We start from the raw sequence: 23,172 nt of genomic DNA on the forward strand, positions 1-23,172 counted from the left end.
GAAACAAAAACAATAATAAGCCACATTTCCACCTCCTAGCTCAGCATATCATCCTATTCGGTCAAAATAAAATCAATAAAATACCAAAATCAAAATTAATCTCCCCTATGTGCAATATTTTTTTTAAATTTATACTTAAAAGTCAAAGATACAGTTTAAAATACTTAGGAAAGGTAGAAAATATTCTATTTATAACTTCCACCATCACATAAAAAGTCACACTATTTCAATGACAATTTGTAACATTCTATAACTTTTTATTGGAAATGCTGAAAATTCAAATCTGCAAATAGTTTATTTCTCTATTATATTTTTAATTAGTTCCCAATAATTTTCTACCCTGGGGTGTCAGCTGAATTGATGCAAAAGAGAATTAATTCTTTATAGACCAGCAGGCTTTTCTGTTGTGTGACCACTGTTTAGAAAGCAAAGTGAAAAGCAACAACTTATAAAGGTGCTCATTGTTCATAAAAATCAAGAGGATGAATTCTACCCACCACATAAAAATATAATTCAGTCTCACTGGAGAACCTAGACATTTATTTGTGAAGCAAAAAAAAAAAATTTTCAATTGTGATACACTGAATTAGATGGCTAGTTAAAAAAAAAGTTTTAAAACTTTCCAGAAAACACTCTGATGCTTAATAAATAAAGTGGAATTTGAACTGGTATTTCAGAATAGGTGGAGTGTTCTTCTGAGTAGGAAAGAAAAGTCTGAGCATGTATTGAAACCAGAAAAGGAACCAGCAAGACAATGACAAAATTTTCTGAATCTCTTCAATCTGTCCCTTCTTCATTTCATTCATGCATCGACCCATCTGATTACACATTTCTTGGAGGCAGTCACATGCATCCAATATTATCTCATCTCCTGAATGTAAGTTGAAGAACATCTCTCAAGGGAGAAGAGGACTAGAGAAACAAATGGGCAAATATGGGTTCCCCGGATGTTAGCTCAATATTGCTGGGAACTTGAAATTGCTTTGAACACAAAATCTACTTAAAGTTTTGCTTTAAAGAAAAAAAAGAATCCCTGTCCTTCAGAAACATACAATCAAGTGTGGCAGTGGACATATCAATAAATTATCATCTACCATAACTTGAGAAATAATGACAGAACAAAGATAAAAACGCTGCTGCGAGAAGAATCAGACTGGAAGGAGGAAGTTAGTTGTAAAAGTCTACAGATTTCAAGCAAGAAAAGTCTAACAAAATATAAGACATAAGGGCATGAGAATGGGAAGAACATAGCTGAAGCTGTTATCTTGTGTCAGGAAGAAAAAAGAGGCAGTTTTGGAAGAGTGAAAGGGAGCTTTATTAGAATATAGCTTAAAGTTGATTCCATCAGCAATAAAAAAAATACCAAATATTGAGAAATAAGTAACAAGTAATTATGATGATGATAATGATAATGATGGTGAGGACAATGAAAAAGATGGCATCCAACTTCATTGTTTTTTAGTATTTATTTTTATTCATTTGTCAGAGAGAGAGATGCTTGTGGGTGCCAGGGTCCAAGGATTGGCCAACTTCCATGGCTTCCCAGGGACATTAGAAGGGAGCAGACAGGACATGAAAGTTAGGGTTGCAGGCTGCAGTTTTTATTTGCTCTGCTGTGTCAGCCCCATGTAGCCAACTTCTGTTGAGCCTTGACTGTGTACAGGTGACATATTAAATCCTTTTGTGGAAGGATTCTCATTTAATCTTCAAATTATCCGATGAAATAGGTTCTTCTACTACCATCCACATTTTATAGGGAAACTCATTCTAATTTTCATTAACTAGAAGTATTGAAGTTTCAGATTGATGCCACATTGCCTTTCTACAGAATAGTATGTCATAAGCATGCAAAACTGATTTGGGACATGAAAGCAGATTGTTGGACCCATTAAAACAGTCAAGGTTAGAACATTCATCACCTGCACATAGAGTCACACCAACACAGAAACTTCCTATGGAATACAGAGACAATAAAAAGAAATGGTAAACAGAAAAAAATCAATCATTAAACATCTTTTGGGCATATTTACGTGTTAAATATGGCATAATACCTGCAAACAGAATGATTAGTTAGGACTCATGAGCCAGCTAGAGGATATGGCTCCTGTTGGAACAAGGTTGAGTTGGACATAAAAGTTTAAATTCTAGATATGTATTGAAGGTAGACTAAGAAATTCTTGATGTACCCAGAAAAGTCAAAATAATAAAAAAACCTGGAAACATACTAACTTCAAAATATAATACAAAATTACATCAAGTCAGAACATCATTGACCTAAAACAGACCAATATAACATAGCAAGGATTCTTAAATAAATCCACCTATTTCTGCTCAGTTGATTTTCAGCAAAGGTATCAAGATGCACAAATTGGGGCAAGGATACTCTCTGAATAAATACTGGTATTAGGGTCAGTGCAACGACTCAGTGGCTGACCCTTCACCTTCAACTGTGGCATCCCATATGGGCACTGATTCATGTTTCAGCTGCCCTACTTCCCATCCAGCTCCAAGCTTATGTCCTTGGAACACAGCTGAGGATGGCCTAATGCCTTGGGACCTTGTGCCCACATGGAAGATCTGGAAGAAGCTCCTGACTCCTGGCTTCAGGTGTTATGGCCATTTGGGAAGCTTACCAGCAGAAGTAAGAATTCTCTCTCTTTTCTGTAAACCTTCCTTTCAAATAAAAATAAATAAATCTTTGAGAACAAACAAAAAACAAACCAACCCCATGGCAAATATGAACTATGAAAAAACTACGCATAGAAACCAAAAAAATCTCAAGTCAATATAAAATTTTATTTCCATGTATATATGCAGGTTTTGAATTCCCCTCACAGATACCCAATGAAACACATTCAATCTTAAAATGCAAACAATTTTTTTCTTTTAGAATCTGGAATATGTTACTCCATTCTCTTCTGACCTATAGAGTTTCCTGTGAGAGATCTGTGAGTTTAATTAGCATTCCTTTACATGTCAGTTGACTTTTTTCACGTGCACATTTAAGGATCTTTTCCTTATGTGTGATTGGAGAGAGCCTGACTATCATGTGTCATGGTGAAGATCTCATTTGGTCAACCCTGTTGGGAGTTCTGTGCCTCTCCTAGATGTTGTTTCCCAATTCTTTCTCCAGATTAGAGAAGTTTTCCTTTATTATTTCATTGAATACATTTTTTAAACCAGTTTCTTTTTCTGCACCTTCCAGAACTCCCAACACTCTTTGGCCTTTTAATAGTGTCTCTTAATTCCTGAATACTTTGTTCAGCCTGACCCAGCTCTGTTTCCAGTTTTCTCCATTGTGACAGGAAACATCTTCCAATTCTGAGATTCTTTCTTCTGCCTCCTTCATTCTGTTATTGAAACTTTCTGCTGAATTTTTAATTTACTCTATTGTGTCCTTCATTTCCAATAATTTGGCTTAATTTTGTTTCAGTGCTGCTATTTTCTGTGACATATTCATTAAATTTCTTGAACTCCTGTAAGTATTTCTCGTTGCTGATATGAAGCTTTGTAATGAGTTTTTTGAATTCTGTATCCCCCATTTTCTCGATGTCCTCCTCAATGAACTCTGAAGTTGGCAACAGCAGGGCACTCTTCAGTAATATTCATTGTGCCTCTGTCTCTTCTTTTGCTCTTGGTCATTGTACCTCTGGTTATCAGGTTCTTCTCCTTGGGGAAGGTAGCTAAGCTCTGTTACCCACAGGTCTACATTTCGATTTTACTTATCACAGTTGCTATCTGGTTCTTTGTTTACAGTCATTTGTGGCACTCACTCCAGTGAGTTTTAGGTCTAACCTCCACCATGGTCTGCACAGCCCCAACTCCTGGTTCACCACTTTGCATCTTGTGATCCCATGCTGTGGCTGCACCGTAGTCTGTACAACTTTTCTCTCACTTCCAGTTTGAGCAGTTCCCAGGATCAGGGAGACTCCAGATACCCTAAATAACTGGGTAGCTGGTGGTGCTGATTTTGCTGGAACCTGCTGACCATTAGGTCTGAGGGCCACCAAGACCTATTTTAACCCATTTGATGCCAAAGTTGGTATTATTTTCCCTGTGGGACCAAGTAAATCACTTTCCTTGGATATATATGAAGCAGTGAGAATGCTGGACCATCTGGTTATTCTTTTGGTATTCTCAGGAAACTTCATGCTGTTTCCTCTACCGCTGTACTAATTTACACCTTACCAACAGAGTGTAAAGGTTCCTTTTATTTCCCCACATCATTATTAACATTTGTTATCCCTTTTGCTTTTGAAAATAGCCAATCTAACTAGAGGGAGGTGCTACTTCATAGTCGCTTTGATTTGCATTTCCCTGATGATTAGTGATGTTGAACATTTTTTTTGCATATCTGTTAACCATCCGTGTGTCTTCCTTTGAGCTCTTCTGTCCTTAAATCTGCTCCACATCTAAACTGGACCATATAGGCTTTTTCTGTGGAGTTGTTTGAGCTTCTTAAACATTTTGGGTATTAATTTTCATTTAGATATCATTTTCTTATACAAATTTAAACATAGGTCCCTAAAATATCAATTTGCTTAAATCCCCATTTTATGTCTTTCCCCCTTTTTCCTACTGTACCTTCTAATATTTGTTAGAAAGCTGGATTTTCAGCAACTTCATTAATTGATCAGATAATTGGGCTACAATATAGAAAGTCCCCTAAGGGAATGATGACACCTATTTTCCATAGAAGAGGCAGTCTAAAGTCAGAGTGGTTCTGGGCTTTAGATATTGGGCTCTGGATTCTTTTCTGTATAGTTTTCTCAGGTCCACCTTCCTTCAGGTCATGTTTCACACCTAGACTGGGCCAACTAAGGTGGGTGCAGTAGCTCATGGTATCATATAAAAATGAAGCAAAGCATCATCTCTTTCTCAGTTTTTATCAAGTCTTTTTTTTTTATTTTATTTGGGATTCCATTTCAAACTCCCACCCCGCAACAGATTTTCCCCATGTTGCTACAATAGTATAGTCCTTCATAAGGAGTTGTAATTCCATCAGTCTCTTATTTAAGTGTGCCCTGACATTGCTGCTACAGACAGTGTCAGACAGTCCGGCATCCCATTGTCTACACATTTCCAACAGTTTCATTGGGTTATCAAGTCTTATTACAAGATTTTCATCAAATATTGATGTTTAACCCAATCATTGATAATGACTAATAACTCCTGGGAGATGAGGTGTTATGGTTCGAATGTTAATGTCTCCTCTCTCCCTGTTCTTCTGGGAAAAGAGAGGAGAGGGGGGAGAAAATAGCAAAAAGAGAGGAGAGGAGGGGAGAGCCTCTGGGAGGTTATTAGGTCACAAAGCCAGAGTTCAGTGCTATGAAAAGGATTACTTGTTTTCATAAAAGACATCGTAGAGAGATGCCTGACCCCTTAAATCAGATGAAGTGATAGTGAGAAAACAGCCATGATTGAAGAGGTATGCCCTCATATGATTTCAGATCTGCCAGTCCATTGATCTTAAACTTCCCAGCCACCAAAATGTAAAAAAATAAATTCCTGGGTTTTTTTACAAGCCACTCTATTCATGGTATTTTGTTAAAGAAGCCCAAGCAAACTAAAGATATTTTGAAAAACCCAAACACGGGACAACACAATCTCTCTTGAAATTTCTGGCCATGTATAAGAAGATGCCTACATGGCAAAAATCAGGATTCTCCTGAATAGGGAGACATGTAAAAATAAAAGGGAATTGGAAGAGTACATGTTGGGTGGGAAATCCTGAGTGTATTCCAGACTGTATATACTTTCTCTGTCTCTGGTCATCATCTTCCTTAAGGAGAGCTAACTTCACTGATGTCAGACTCGGGGCGCAGAGCAATGATACGAAGATTAAAGCACACAGATGCTAAGTGTCGGTTAGGTGTTCTCCAACCCAGTCCCATAGAATCTTGTACACCCATTATGTTCACTGCAATCTGCTGGTGTGTTCCTTTATTCCAAGACTCTGAGTTCTTCCAGGGCACATGCAGAGTGTCTGGTTTGTCTTCATCTTGCCATCACACATTATAATAGGATTTGATTTTTGTCGGACCCATGTTCAGAATAATCAGATAATTATGGATCACTGCATGCATTTAAAACATGGTTTAATAAAATTTATTTGATAACTATCATATATTTTCAAAACACTGTCGAGAAAAAAATCTTAAATATTGAGAATTCAGCAGGAAGTGTAATGTCCAACCAAAATAAGTGTAAATTTAAACGATTTATTAATGTCTGCTATGCTTCATATTCCATCAATTTTTTACTAGAGACACCATGCCACTGCATGGACAGTGCAAACACACAGTGGTGATCAGGAACAATCTATGATCACACTAACTTTAGGTCTTGCTTGGAGAGAGAGCAGGGGGTAAGGAAGAGCACATTTCTCTCGATGCCCCTACAAGGGCACCCTGCCATCAGCAACAAGATAACACCATCTTAATACTAATAAAGGATGTGGCAGTTTTAGACTGTGTGTGTGTGTGAGCGCGTGTGCACATGTAAGTACATGAACTATGGAAATTTATCAGAGGGTAAATCTGTGTACCCAATGATTTTGAATTTGGCCTGTAAGTCTGTCAGGGTGCTGGGAACTCACTTAGGACTGAGGGGTACATATACTTCCCACTCAATTACAGATCCCTGAACTCAAACTGGCAGTGCAGAGAATCCACAGGCAGCTGGATCTGGGAAAGCCAATACTCTCTTTGTGGCCAGGGCAGGTTCACAGGGCTAAGTAGATCCCTGTGCACCCTATGACTGTGACGGCCTTGTGTACTGTGACTGCATGATAGGGCAAGGCGGCTAGCTGGATCAGTGTATCTGCTCACAGATCACTGATTTCCTGGGGCAGACTCCGTTGCAAGATTCTGTGCCTACGCTGAAGACCATAGAGATGCTTTATATGGTTACTATGCCAACATGGGTGTTTGGGGGACAAGGGTGGAAACTACTGTGCACTAACTCCAGGTATTGACCACCTTGCAATGCAGGAGGTTAGGTTGAGGTTACACTGGAAGATATGATCATACCCTTCCCACCGGCCCAATTAATACATTTTTAAAAAAATGAGAATGAAAGAAATCAATAAAATCAGAGATGAAAAAGGAGGATGTATCTATGAACAAAACAGAAACAAAAAGAATTATCAGGAATTAGGACAAGTAGTGATATACCAACAATCAGAAAGCCTAGAAGAAATGGATAGATTTCTGGATACACACAAACCAGTAAAATGAATTGATGATAACAAAGAAAACTTTAATATATTGATAAGCAAGATGAAGATTGATCCAGTAATAAAGATGCTCCCAATAAGGAAAAGCTCAGGATTAGATGGCTTTATGCTGCAGAATTCTACCAAACTTTCAAGAAAAAAAAATATCTAACTCTAATCAAACTATTAAGATGATTGCAAGATAGGGAATCCTCCTTGACTCCTCTGAGGCCAGCACAACCAGAAAAAGACACAACGAAGAAAACTGTATACCAAGATTCCTGATGAACACAGATGCAAAAATCGTCAACAAAATAACTGAATAAAAAAATCATTAGAATGATGTCTGGAATGTTTGGTGTGCAGGGATGATCCAAAATTTACAAGTCAATAGGCGTGTTATGATTATATCAATAGATGCAGAGAAAACATCTGATAATATATAACATCCTTTTATGAGAAAAAACTTAAGCAATTTGAGTATAAAAAGAACATCCCTGAACACATTTAAGGCAATATATGACAAACCCACAACCAGCATCATATTGAATGGGAAAGGTTGGAAGCCTTTCTTTTAAGATCTGGAAACAGAAGAGGTTGCCTACTTTCTCCACTGCTCTTCTGTATAGTCCAGAAAGTTTTATCCAGAGCCATTAAGGCAAAATAAAGAAACCAAAGGAACACAAAATAGAAAGGAAGAAGTAAAATAGCCCCTTTTTATTTTTCCTTTAATCCTTTGTTGGATAGGTGATTTGCAGATTTTCTCCCCCCATTTTTGGTATCTCTTTACTCTATGGAGCAGTTTCCTTGCTCTGCAAAATCATGTGCACTTGATGGAACTTGACCAAATATTTCTGACATGGCTTGCATTTTATTGATATGAAAAACAAAGATACTCTTTGCCAAAGGATTGGAAGAATACACATCATTAGAATGGCTATGCTACCCAAGATTCTCTGTAATCTAGAACAAAACATTGATGGCATTCATTAGAGGATTATACAACTCAATCCTAAAATTTATACATAATCACAAAAGAATCAGAATAGCCAAAGGAATTGTGAATAAGAAAAATGAATCTGGAGGCATCACAATACCTGACTTCAAAACATTCTAGAAACCTGTTGTAATCAATACAACATGGGGGGCCCAGTATGATAGCCTAGTGCCTAAAGTTCTTGCCTCACATGCACTAGGATCCCATAACGGCACCAGTTCTAATCCCAGCTGTTCCACTTCCGTCCAGCTCCCTGCTTGTGGCCTGGGAAAGCAGTCAAGGACCCAAGCCATGGGACCCTGCACCCGTGTGGAAGATCCCGAAGAAGCACCTGGTTCCTGGCTTTAGATCAGCTCAGTTCCAGCCACTGTGGCCACTTGGGGAGTGAACCAGCAGACAGGAGATCTTTCTCTCCTCTCTCTGTAAATCTGACTTTCTAATAAAAATAAATACCTCTTTGAAAAACCATGATACTGGCATAAAATTCAACACATTGATTAATGAAAGGAAATGGAGCACCTAGAAATCCACATACATATAGCGATCCTCTTTTGACTCAGACTTCACAGTGGAATAAGGATAATTTCTTCAATAATGTTGCTGAAAAACTGGATGTAGAAGAATAAAATTAGATCTGTATATCCTTCTCCATACACAAAGATCAAACCAAGAATCAAAAACCTGAATTTAAGATCTGAGCATATGAAGTTGCTGGGAGAGAATATAGGAGAAACACTTTAAAACATTGTTGTAAGGAATGACTACCTATATAAGACCGCCAGACACAGGAAGCAAAGCAAAAATGACAACAAAAAATGGGACTAAATCAAGCTCAACTAATTTTGCATAGAAAAAACAGACACAATATAGTGAAGAGACATCCAAAAATGAAATAAAATCTGAAAATCACTTATGTGACAAAGATTAATACAGTGAATACATCACCAACTTAAACAGTGAACAAAGAAACACGGAAGAGGTTTCAATAGAGAGTTCTCAAAAAAATACAAATGGTCAACAAATCTATGAAAAAATTAACACCACTAGCCATCAGGAAAACGCAACTCAAAACTGCAGTGTGATTATCATGTCAGTAAAGTCAGCATGACGAAAATACAAAACACAGAATAACAAATGCTGGTGAACACGTGCAGAAACACTGCATAAACTGTGGGTGGAGATACAACTTAGTGCAGTCACTGTGGAAAACAGTGTCTTCACACTATTTCTTTAAAAACTAGAAACTGATGTGCCAAACGACTCAGCGATCTCACTACTAGATATGTACCCAAAAGATCTGAACACAATGAATTGAAGAGATATTACCAGCACGTTTATAGCAGCACTGTTAGCAGTAGCTAAAATTTGGAATCAAACAAGTTCTCTAGCCTCAGTTAAATGGATAAAGAAAATGTATACACACAATGCAATATTACTCAGCTTTAAAAAACTGAAATTCTACCATTTGCAGCAAACTTGGTTAAATTGAAATCCTGTCTTTTGCAACAAAATGTAGGTAACTGGAAACTATCATACTTACTGAAAACAGGCCAATGTCAAAAATGACAAATATCAAATGTTTTCTGTGATACCTGGCAGTTTAGGTAGAGCACAAAAAAAATATATAGGAATGAAATGGTCATTTTGGGATTTGATTGTTGCTTTTAGTCCTTGTTCTAAAGGGAGCTTGTTCTAATGGAACTGGAGTCTTTCTACGTTTTACTTGTTCAAAGTTATGATTTATGGTTAATTAAGTCTGAAAATACAGAGTAGGTTAAAGTTATCTTCTAACTCTGATGAAGAGAGGGGAAGGAGTAGAAAAGTTTGGGGGAGACAGGGCAACAAGGAAAAATCTTCTTGGAAGTGTACCTATGAAATGCCAAAAATACATTCTCTTTATATTACTAAAAATGGGAAATATATTAGTCATTTCAGTATAATGTCTTCGATTAAAAACATTGTTCTAATATCTGTGCAGGGGATGACCAGAAACCTTATTATTTTTCCTTATTTTGTCAACATAAGGGACAATATCTATAGTTGCATGTACAGTGGGGATCTTTAACAAGCAGCATATGTTTTCAAACAATTTTTAATGATTTAAAACAATTTTTAAGACTCTTACATCAGTGGCTTCTCACAATGAATCCATGGCTTGCCCTCAGAAGTGCATCAGCAATTTCAAACATTCGGGTAGAGAGCCTCAGCCTTTAAGGGATTATTTTTCATGCGTAAGATTTTGGAGGACAGGCAGTATAGATGTGAACGTGGAAAGTCATTTTAATCATTGTAATTGGCCACAAGGCCTAAGTCGCAGTAACTGTCGCTGTTTTATTTAACAATGCCTTTTGCTTTGTATGCATTAATGTTTAGGTAATTTAGAATAAAAAGACTTTATTTTCTTTGTTTTTATTCTCTGGAAATTTAATAAGGCCAGATGCTCGGTGTTAGTGTCAGCGCTGACTCCTGACCCTGAGTCAACCGAAGCCCTTTCAAGACTCCATTTCCATGAGAGAAGCCATCTCCCTCCTGCTCTGCCCGTCTCTGGCCAGCTCACCAGCTGGATCGCCCTGTAGGTCCTGAGTTTTGTTCTGTGATTCTAACCCAGTGAACATGAAGATCTTTGCTTAATAGTACACCTAGAATCTATGATTTTTCTCACATTACTGTTGCCATGCAATGAGTGGAAAGAAACAGGGACAGAATTGTTTTAACAAAAATTTGAGAAATCCTGCATTTTGATAGCTCAGGTTATATATTTAACGTGAAGAAATATCTTAAAATTAATTCAAAAGCAAATACAAATGTATGCATCACAAATGTCCATAATTTTAACAAAAGTATGCCTGGCAAAAGTTTTAACAAAGCAAAACAAATATACCAGAATGACACCAGTCATTCTGACAAGTAAGTTGGAAGAAAATACTATTTCTTATTATTTTTGCTTTCCATATACTAAATTTAAAAATCAACTTATTATCTCACAACTACTAGAAAAATTATGTTAGTAATTTTTATGGTAGTAACAGCATTACAAAATTTTAAAATAATACCAACCTAAGAGTATTTCCCAAGAGAAACAATTAATAAAACATTATTTAAAATGAGTTCATTGATTCAGAAAGAATCCTGTGCCACTATGTTTCATGATTTAGACAAATTGCTCTTTTATACACATGGTTAGCGCAATCAAAATATGCTTCAGTTGAAATGATCCAAGATCGTCATTGATGTGTATGACAATGTCAGATTACTTCTAAAATGCACAGAAGGCTCAGCTGTTGCACTGCTCTCTTGTATCACACAGCTCTGAACATCATTCTTTTATTTCCTCTGTGCACAGGTGATAGACAAAGCATGAGATGCCTCTCAGTAACACATTGGATAGCTGTATGGAAATTAAAAGCCTAACAAGCCCAGGTGATTAAATGGCAACTGCAGTTTTCCTCTGAATTCTGTGTATAAATAGAAGAAAAGGATTCCCTACTGAGCAGCATAACCAAGATTGGCAATAAAATGCACTGTTCTGGATGTAATAACGGTCTATTTGAACCCTACTGACTTCTAGTCGTAGGGATGCTATATGCTTTAATTTTGAAATGTATTGTAGATAAAACTTCTCCAGTGATTTGTGTTTAAGATTTTTTCCTTTGTCCCACACATCTATTTAAACCAGATAGCAAATCCTAAATAAATGCTTATAGAACCTATAAATAAATGATCTTATGAAAATGGGTGGTTCTGAACAGTAAGGGGGAACCCTGGAGAAAAACCAATATATACATTGAGAGTTACATAGATTTCTCAACACAGGATTGCTGCTGAATTTTTTAGTGTCTCTTAACAAAAGGCTTGCCTATGAAGTTTTAATTTCTTCCACAGCAATATGATATGTGACGATAAATGATCAAATGGTAGATCTGGAGATACTTAAAATAATTCTTAGAGTAATACTTTTAATATGTGCTTTTCTAAAACAATCAAGCAGTTGTTTAACACATTTAAAATGAGCTATCTTTGGCTTTGTCTACTAATTTTTTAATATTTATATGTATTTATTTATTTATTTTGGAAAATCAAATTTACAGAGAGAAGGAAATATAGAGAGAAAGTTCTGTCCACTGGTTCACTCCATCAGTGGCCATAATGGCCAGAGCTGAGCCGATTTGAAGCCAGGAGCTTCTTCTGTGTCTCCCATGTGGGTTCAGGGTCCCAAGGCTTTGGACCATTCTTGACTGCTTTCCCAGGCAACAAACATGGAGTTAGAAGGCAAGTGGAGCAGCTGGGATATGAACCAGTGCCCATATGGGATCCTGGCATGTGCAAGGTGGGGACTTTGGCCAAACCCCAGACTTTACCATGTCAGAACTCCACTATTTTTAAAAATTCATTCATTTTTACTTGAAAGGCAGATTTACAGATGCAGGGACATAAAGAGAGAGAGGGTCCTTCATTCACTGGTTCACTCCTCTGATGGTCTCAATGGCCAGAGTTGAACTGATTTGAAGCCAGGAGCCAGGAGTTTCTTCTAGATCTTCCACATGGGTGTTTGGATCTCAAGGACTTAGACCAATCTCTGCTGCGCTTCCAGGTCTCAAGCAGGGAGCTGGATCAGAAGTGGAGGATTGGGTACACATACCAGTGCCCACATGGGATGCCATCACCATAGAGTGGTGGGTTAGCCTACTGAGTCATGGCACTTACCCCTGTCTTGTCTACTTTTTAGCAAACTGGTCCCAAGAAGTCAGTGGAAAAATAGCCTATCATGTGTTTCCTGAATCTGTAAATACAATGTAAAAAAATACTGGATAGAACATAAGATTGAAATAAAAAAGTAGAGGAAAATTGCTACTTTTTAAATGTAACGTATGACTGTAGCTGCTGTGTGTCAGTTAATTTTGTTAATGTTACTTAATTAGAGTGTAGGAGTAGTTGGCAGTCCTCCTATAATGTTACATAATAGAACAACTATGGAAAAGAATATTAGATGCATTAGTGAACTTACAGTAAAAATATCTGACATGTCTAGACAGTATCAGGGAAGAGAAAGTGTTAAAGATGATATTATAAACATTATGAAAGATTTCCATAAGGTTATATTTTAAGTATAATACAGTTCCCAATTTAACACAATTGTAGACACTGTTAAATAAAACAGTAAGAATGATTCCTTGAAGTAACAGCCTAATCATTAAAATATACCAAAATTATTGTAAAATCCCAAGTTATAATGATATTGTCCCATAATTCAGGAACACTGAAAATAATTCTTGTCAAGGTTTCAACCAGTGTACTAAATAAGATAATATAAATTAAAATGCTCTAAAATATGAGCAAATTTACAGGTTAGAAACCTAAATATGTAGTAGATGAAGGGTTACTGAGAAGTTTCAGCATTTTATTGAGAGAGCTATCCTGACTCTATTCAAAGAGTAAAATCACTCTAAATATTAAAAATTAGATGTCTAGAAACTATTTTAGCTTTCTGGATTCTTAAATTACTTTTAAATCACTTTCAAATTATCAATGTTGAAAATCTGGACAATATAAAAAGCGTGGAAAGGAATGCAAAAATCACATATAATCTCTCCAATCACAGACAGTAATACTAATATATTATCTCTCTGCATTTTTATTTCTACCTACATATAATTAGGTTAAAGCAAATTTGTGTTGGATAGTACATAAGCATTCATCCATTGTGAAAATGTATAGTGAAATATCTAGTAATATAATTTTTATTGATTCTAACCTTTCAATTTATCACTATTGCTTAATCATTCACTTGTTCTGACTTTTGTGTTATCTTAAATTCACCTACTTATTTTTTATTGATTAGCACATTATCTAGAACCATGTCACAGATGAGCCCAAAGTAGATTTATCCCAAACCAGCAAACACATTTTTTTTCAACTCCTTTTGTTTTCTTTGAAACAAAAGTTACAAGATTTATCCTGCCAAGTTCAAAGAATCTGTTTCATGCTTCATGAGTTGGACAATTCCTGAATTGTGAATGTGTTAACAAAATGACCTCTATAGATATACCTTCCACATTTAAGTTCCAGAGTCTCTTTCTGTACCATTTTGGATCATTTCTATGATTTGATTCCCATATCAATAAAATGAGAATAATGCTGACTACCCTGTAAATTAAAGTTAGCTAAATTAAACATGTCTAAAGTGAGGATAGACAGATTGGCTAGCTTTTTCTACTAACATAAACTTAGCATCTTCTGAATACAGTGATGTTGCTAGAAGCTGTGGCTGAAATGATGAGTGGGTTCAATTTTGAACTGTGCAGGACATAGCACTAAAAAAAGATATGGATCAATAATATAAAAACGATGACATACTTTTTAATCAAGATAACAGTTACCAAGAAAAAATAACTTAAAATGTATAAGAGACAAAAACAGTTGTACTAATGGACAGTCTCTGATTTACAATAGTCCAAATAATATGTATCGACTTTACATTGGTGTGAGATGATAGGCACTCAGTGGAAATGTTACTCTGAATTCTTCATTTGGTTAGTGAAACAGAATACAATCTCTTTTCTCTATGCTGGGTAGTGGCTATCCCAGCTCTCAGCTTTGCTACCACATGCATTTAGGAAGCAACTTTAATTTATCAGGATTTCCTTGTAGGTTCCGCTACCTTAATTTTCTCTTTTTCCCATCCCTAAAACAGCACTGTGGTAACAAATTACCACATATATATCTGACTTAGAAAACAGTTAAAACACAAACTGAGTGTGGCACAGGTGCCAAATAAATAATCGCTGTTTAATTAAAATGGCTGTTATCAACAAGACTAATATTTGAATGTAAAGCAATGTTTCCAAGGGCCTTAAAAATAGTTTGTTCTCTTACATCAGTTAAGCATACCCACAGAAATCCTATTGACACTACTTATTTGCTTAGTAGAGGAAAATATTTGTCCTGGTCCAGTTTCAGTTCCCTTGATTTCAACCTTTTGCATGAAAATTAAGGAAGCTTTATTCATTTCAAAAAATATTTAGATGTAAGTATCTTACAGAATCACCCTAGCATTCCTGTTTACATCAGATGTTGGGGGAAGTTTAATCGGGCTGTGGAAAATTATTCACCAAGCAACATTTCCATATTAGGTTGATGACAGTCCAGCAAGTACATTAGCAAGTCAACCAGAGGTAACCAAGATCCACAGTCTCCTGGCATGCAACTATTGAATGAGTCCCTTTTTACCATAGATCATCTATTCTCTATCAGCGTGACTGGAAATAGTCTTCACTGGTGTTGTTATAAATTACTCATTAGTTAAAATGGATTTGTTGAGCATCCGTAGTGTGCAGAGCCTGTACTGAGTGATTCAAAATAACAGGTTGCCTGGTTACCATAGAATAGAAAAAAATCCCCTGTGATGGTGAAAATTAAATGAAAGGCAGATGAGAAGATATAATCTTTGATGGAATCGATTTCATTGAGGGCTTTTGTTACAGTTACAGCCATTTTCTTTTAAAAATAACATTCATTCATTTACTCATTCATTTAATTATGCATTTACTTATACACCTAAATCACCACCATCATTACATAAAATCCCTTGGTTGATGCTGTAAGAAAAAAATGATTTTAAATACTGTAAAAATACAAGTAAAGGACTATAAAATACAAGTGTTGGCACATTTTAGAAGTACTGGGTTATTATTGAACTCTATGATCCCAATACTAGAACAATATCATTCTTTACCCCATGAAATCTGGGGGCATCAAAGTATTAGTAAAATGCCCCTTTGGAAAGAGAATCATCCAGAAATAAGTTTCACGCATTTGAAATTAAATTAGTAGATATAACAACCTATTTATCTTATGTTGATGACATCTATTTTGTAATAGTCCATTTAATTAGCAAGTGCAAAAAGGACCCAAGAAAGGGAACTAACATGAATAATCCATGTGATTTCTTTTGAGAAAATGCATGCTATACTTCCATATTCATGAATGTTATTGCCAGTTGCAATTGAAACAGCTGCTTAGCCTGTAATGTAAGCAAGACTAGAGGGACTGGGTCTTCACTTACAGGCTCAAGCATTTCATTTGTCCCTCCTCCCCTCTTTTAAATTGGAAAGTCAGATACACAGAGAGGAGGAGAGATAGAGAGGAAGATCTTCCATGTTCTGATTCATGTCCCAAGAGGTCACAATGGCTGGTGCTGAGCCGATCCAAAGCCAGGAGCCAGAAGCTTCTTCTGTGTCTTCCACATGGGTGCAGGGTTTCAAGGCTTTGGGCTGTCCTCAACTGTTTTCCCAGAGCACAAGCAGGGAGCTTGAATAGAAGCGGGGCCACTGCGACACGAACTGGTGCCAGGCTTTAGCCACTAGGTTACAGCATCAGGCCCTTGTCCCTCATTTATATGAGTTGGATTTGTTCTCATTGTTTGAGCCATCACATTAGTTCCCTTAGTGCTGCTTTAACAAAGTGCTAACAAAATCTAAGATAACACTTGCATTTTAATTCTAAGATCCTTTAACACTAAAATTCAGTTACAGTTCAACATGAAAAGGCTATGTTGCTCTCAAACAATAGACTGGTTTAGTTAGTCTTTCAGGAGTAACTCCAAGGGAGAGATCTGTTCCAGGCCTTATTCCTTGGCTGCCAGGTGGCCATGTTTTTCCTGTATTTCCTCACTCCGTCCACCCTCAATGGGAGGCTATCTCTAGTCCAAATTTCCTCTGTTTTTTTTTTCTCCTTTAAGATTTATTTATTTGAAAGGCAGAGTTACTAAGAGAGGTCAGGAGGGAAACAGAGAAAGGGATCTTTCATCATCTGGTTTACTCTTTAAATGGCCACAATGACTTAAGCTGGGGCAGGCCAAAGCCAGGAGCCAGGGACTTTTGGGTCTCCCACACGGGTGGCAGGAACTGAATATTAGGGCCATATTTTGCTGCTTTCCCAAGCACATTAGCAGGGAGCTTGATCAGAAGTAGGGTGGATGGAGCCGGAATTAGTACTAACATGCTGTCGGAATTACAGGAAGCAATCCAAGCTTCTATGCCACAGGAACAGTCCTGAAATTTCCTTTTTATAAATACATCTATCATATCATATTAGTTCCAATTTAATGACATTTCAAAACCAGATTACCTCTACAAAAACTCTCTTCAAATACTATCACATTCGGAAGTACTCAGGGTAAATTTCTTTTTTTGGTTGGGTTGCAGGGTAGGGATACAATTCAACCTTTAATAACCCCTGTTAGGACCTATTCATCCCTCACCTGTGTTTCTGTACCTTCCTCTCTTCCTTTTCCTCTTCCTCTTTGCTCTCACACACAACCACGTCCCACTAGCTTCTGAATGTGGTTCTAGGGCCATGCCATAATCTCCTTTTATCTCTAAGCCTAAACAATATTAAACAGATAACCTAAAACTACTGCGTGCATTTTTGGAGATGCAGATTTTTAATTCCTTGGCTACTTTACTTTCCAAATGTCAAAATTTCAAGGGAGAGAGGATGAGTTCTACTCCCATAAAACTCTCAGCTTTGGCCCCAGCGTGGTGGCCTAGCGGCTAAAGTCCTCGCCTTGAACATGCCGGCATCCCATAAGGGTGCCAGTTCTAATCCCGGCAGCTCCACTTCCCATCCAGCTCCCTGCTTGTGGCCTGGAAAAGCAGTTGAGGATGGCCCAAAGCCTTGGGACCCTGCACCTGTGTAGGAGACCTGGAGGAAGTTCCTGACTCCTGGCTTCAGAATCGGCTCAGCTCCAGCCATTGTGGTCACTTGGGGAGTCAATCATCGGACGGAAGATTTTCCTCTCTGTCTCTCTGACTTTGCAATAAAAATAAATAAATCTTAAAAAAATATATCTCTCAGCTTTGCTCCCTCTTCCACCTCTTTTGTGGCATTGTCTGTGTTCTGGCCACCAGCATTTCTTTCTGAGATTGTACACTGATCTGCTGGGTATTCCTCTTGCTTCCAACCTACACATGACTTTGTTTCCAGAGTGGCCATGCCATTTCCCAGTCCTAAGTCTGTAGGTGGCCCACTTCTTCTGTCAAACTATGTTCAAGCTTCTATATATCATTTCTTATTCCTTTTGCATTCCACATTAGTAGTATTCTGTGTCAAAGCCTGTTAAATGAGCATTGTCTCAATATGCTATTTATCTACAGCCTCATATCTTCGCTCACATTGTCCTTTGTCCAAAGTTCTAGGCCCTCAACATTCACCCACCTCACTTTCCCATTCTTTAGGCTAAGAACAGGCAGTATCTCTTCTAGCAAGCCTTTAATTGGGTCCCTCCTCTTCTGTTCTCCAAGAGCACTACATGTTGGCCTTACTTATTGCATCTTCTATATTAACACAGTCTAAGCTCCTAAATATTAGCACTTGTACCTTTCTGTTTCTTCTGAGGCATTTTGTGCAATCCTTGAGTAATGCCTCAATCAACATTTATTGAATGGATGAACAACTGTATGGTAGTAACCTACCCTCTTCACTTTGAGGACTTCTGAACAGGTGCATTAAAGCACTGCATCTGAAAGTTCTGATTTTGATCAATAAAAGACTAGGTAACAAAAGGAATAATCACAGGGATCAGTAACTTCTCAGAGTTCATCAGCTTAGTTAGTTGGCCCTGAATTTTAGAACACACATTGATGTGTGAATCATAACAGACTAGTAATAGCAAGATAAAATAACTGGTTCCATGCAAAATCTATGTTATGGGTTAATAGAATCAACAAAAGAACAAAAAATACAAGCTGTTTCCTCACCTAGCCAGAAATGAGATGGTTATTTGGAGATCTCTTTTATCTGCTCTGGTGTTTATGCAGGAAAATTCCGTGAGGTTCACCTTCTGAGGTTTTACATAGAATTGAGCAGAAAATCTTCTCTAACTTGTATTCATCTCTATTTATATCATTAAAAAAACAAGCCTACGAATCTTCTATTTTAATTCTGAACTCCCTGTCAAAGAATTCATAATCACAACCCAAGGTGAAAATAGTACCAATCATTACAAGCCTGTGACACTGAATTAAACTGGCTTCTTAGAAGAAGTGATCAAGCACAAAAGGGCGAAATGAATATCCAGGCAAATTAACTCTTACTCCTCTTGACAAGCTAATGACAAAGGCAAATAAACAACACAGGCATTGTAGGAATTCACAGTTTCCAGAAATGGCTTGGAGACTAATGTGACTTTAGTTAATATACTTGCCTCAAAGGAGCAGTAATTAAATTTTCTCTACTTAAGTGTAGGCAGGCTTTTGACAACAATAGGAGTGATGTTTGCCTTGCAAGGTTCAGTTTTAAAAGATAGTACAGCTTCTACAGTATGTGTTGAGGGTGTTGGTCCATGTAACCCCATTACATGCCATAAGGAAGTTCATGTAGACCACGCCACTTAGCAAGGATTTTGAGAAGAGATCTCCCCAATACACAGTCAAGCTGCTCCAGTTGAAATCGCTTGGAACAAGGACAATTTATTCCTAATAAGCCTTAGTGAAGTTGCATTTGCTTATGCAAAACAATGATTATTGGTTTAACTTAGTAACATTTAGAACAATTATGCAGCAATCAATAATCAGAATAGATTTCAGTGTTGGAAATTGGGTGCTGCTGCTCTAATAGAAACCTAAATCACATGGTGTTAACAATGTAAGGTCGCAACAGGCACATGAGTGAGGAAAGTGAGTATGACATGTAATTTGCACTTTTTCCACTATGTATTTATGTACTTTATATACTTTTAATATGAAGTACTTACTTATGTATGTTGGAAAATAATTTAAAAAGAAAAATCACCAGAAGTCATTTTGAAGCCTAAAAGACAAAGCAGATATTTGTGAAACTCTAAAGATCTATGAGACAGCTGCTGGCAAAGTATTAGAGCAAGAAAATGCAATGAGACATTGAAACCAAGGCTGTTTTTTTTCTCTGCACATTTAAGACCCCCAACCCTTGACTCACACCCTCTTTCTGTGTGTGCACAAGGACAAGATCATATGAACATAGAGAGAGATGACAGAAAGTCCACACCAGATCTCAACTACTCTGGTGCCCTACTCCTGAAGATCTGTGAGTAAGTAAATAATAAAAATGACACAATTACCATCTGGTTCTTTAGGATATTCTCTCTTGTTGTCCAACCAGAAAATTATGATGACACTCAGGTGGATTCCGAAACCAGGGAAAAAATGCTCAACCCAAAAAGCTTTAGTTGATAACCAGCCTCAACTTGTCAGTTACTTATAGAGGGTCATCTTAAAAGTGGTCTCCATTGTCGGTGGGAGTGAAGGCTAGTACAGCCTCTATAGAGGTAAAATGAACAATGTTAAGATAACTGAAAATTGATCTATCACATGACCCCGCAATCCTGCTCCTGGAAATATATCCAAAGAAAGTAAAATCTGCATGTATGAAAGCAACCTGCAATTTTATACTTATAACAGCACAATCCACATAATGAAGACATAGAAACAACCCAGATGGCCATTGAAGGAGGAATGGATAAAGAAACTATGGTTCATCTGCTCTGTGAAATATTACTCAGCCATTTAAAAGAATGAAATTCTACCATTTGCAACAAAATTATCTCAACCTGAGACTATCATGCTTAGTGAAATAAGCCAATCCCAAAAGGACAGATATCATATGTTCTCTCTGATATAATGCAACATTCATACAAAATATAAGATCAATAGATACATAGATGAATAAGAGTGTATACACATACACACATATATACACACATACACACACATACATAGATGAACTTTATAATAGAGACTAAACTACAGGGAAGTGAAAATAGATTACATTATGTATCTCTACTCCCAAATAAAAGTAGGACTCTAGTGAAACTGTTAAATTAGTAGGAGGCTAAGCTTTCTACTACTGCCTACATCTATAATTGCATGATGCACTTAAATAGCAGGATGTTGGGCTTGTGACTGTTGATGAAGGACTGTACTATTGTAATGATATAGGGGAAAACCAGTGATGGTGCGAAAACAGGGAGGGAGAAAGGGAAGTTTAAAATGGGAATCCCTGTACCATGGAAAAATATTGCAAGTCAAAAAATGAAAGAAAGAATGACTGGGGAAAAAATAGTGGTCCTTCATCCTCCAGTTGAGCATCCACATCCTATCCAATGTGTCACAGTCAAATAATTAACTGGCAAGCGAACGTTGTCAATCCTACAGATATGTGGTGCATGAATTCGGGTTGGCTTGTTCATGGTAATACATAGATGATAGAGGCATCATCTCCTTCACCACGCCTCCCTCCAGGAGGCTCCTGGCTCTGGATTGGCTCAGCTCCTACTGCTGTGGTCATCTGGGAATATCTTTCTCTCTGCATATCCTTTTTTTATGCCTGCCTTTCCAATAAAAATGAGTAAATCATCTCCTCCTCCCCTTCCTCCTTTCCCCACTCCTACTCCTCTTCTTCCTCCTCCTGAATCAAAGACGACTCTGCTCCTGTCCTTTCTCCCCTGGCCTCCCACAGGCTCCTGCTGGCAGCCCTGGTGTCAAGTCCCATGCCTGTAGACATACACGCAGTCAGTGTGAGGCCCCGTGCAGCCACATGGCTGGGTGCCAGTGCCACAGCCGGGCCTGCCTCCAGCAGTGCAATGCTTCTTTTCCCTCCTGTCCACGGAGTAGGCCCAGGTTGCTCAGCGCTTCCTGGCTTTCCTCTTTTTCTTAAATGCTGACCTGCACCTGACATTGTAGGGCAACTTATCAGAGAGGTGGGATAGATGTGTAAGGTGCCTTCATCCCCACAGGAATCCCTGGGTACAGTTTCCAGCTCTGGCTCCCGCCTCCAACTCCTGGCAAATGCTCACCGTGGGAGGCAGGGGTGATGGCTGCAGCCACCAATGTGAGGGACCTGAATTATACTCCCAGCTCCTAGAATTGTCTTGGCCTGGTCCCCAGTTACTGGGAACATGTGGGAAATAAACCAGTTGGATGGGGAAAAAAAGTCATGCTACAATGTATCTTCACTTCTCAGTATACTATCAGTATGCTGGTCTCCATTATGAATACATGTACTTACATGTGTACACACACACACATATATAGTATTTTGCATGAATATCGGCTTACATCAGACACAACATATGATACTTGTCCTTTTGGGGTTGGTTTATTTCACTAAGCATAATGATCTCCAGTTGGGATCATTTTGTTGCTAACAGTAGAATTTTGTTCCTTGAATGGCTGAGTAGTATTTCACAGAACGGATGTACCATAGTTTCTTTATCCATTCTTTCAATCAGCATTTGGGTTGTTTCTGTGTCTTCACTATTGAATCTCTTTACAATTCAGTTCAATATATTATTGCACTCATCTACTAAGTTTTAAATTTTGTTTGTTGTGCTTGATTGTTTTTTTCATTTCTAGAAATTTTCTTTTTCTTTTCAAGGATACTAGGGCATTTTTCTAGCTTGTAATTCCCCCAAATAACTTCAGGCTTATCTTCTCTTTATAACAGTGTGGTCTGCTGAAGGTCTGCATCTGATCATTCCAGTATTTCTAGTCTTTCCAGATGTGGATCTGGTCTTCCGGCTTTCTGTAGCTTAGCTTCCTGGTAGGGATTCCTTCCCTGTAGCAATAATTCATGTAATCTGCTAATTTTAATAGAGGAACAGCATTTCTAGAAATTATCTGGAGCCCAGAAAGACAACCTTCCCAAGGGATTATATTGGCTTTTAGCTGATGATATTACTTTAAATCAAACTCACAGATTAACATTCTAAGGACTGTCTTGGTACAACCCTGCAGGAGGGTCAATGTGTCATAATAAATCTTGGGGATTTTCTCCTTTGTTCTCATCACTGGAAAACATCTTCCCCTGAAGTCTCCTTAGAGTGGCTCTGGGTAAAAACAAGACTACTTCTTATTATCAGGGAGTAACCCTTGGCTTTCCAGCAATATGTAAGAAGGATCTTATATTACAGCCCCCATATTAG

The 23,172-nt window shown here is 37.6% G+C and overlaps 1 protein-coding gene across 4 annotated transcripts in view; it reads right to left on the bottom strand.

Moving 5' to 3' along the window:
* The window catches only part of ANKS1B (ankyrin repeat and sterile alpha motif domain containing 1B), a 1,050,054-nt gene that overhangs the window by 661,319 nt on the left and 365,563 nt on the right, over window positions 1–23,172 (bottom strand). The window lies entirely within an intron of this gene.

This window comes from Ochotona princeps, chromosome 15 (genome assembly GCF_030435755.1).
Source record: "Ochotona princeps isolate mOchPri1 chromosome 15, mOchPri1.hap1, whole genome shotgun sequence".
Lineage (NCBI taxonomy): Eukaryota > Metazoa > Chordata > Mammalia > Lagomorpha > Ochotonidae > Ochotona > Ochotona princeps.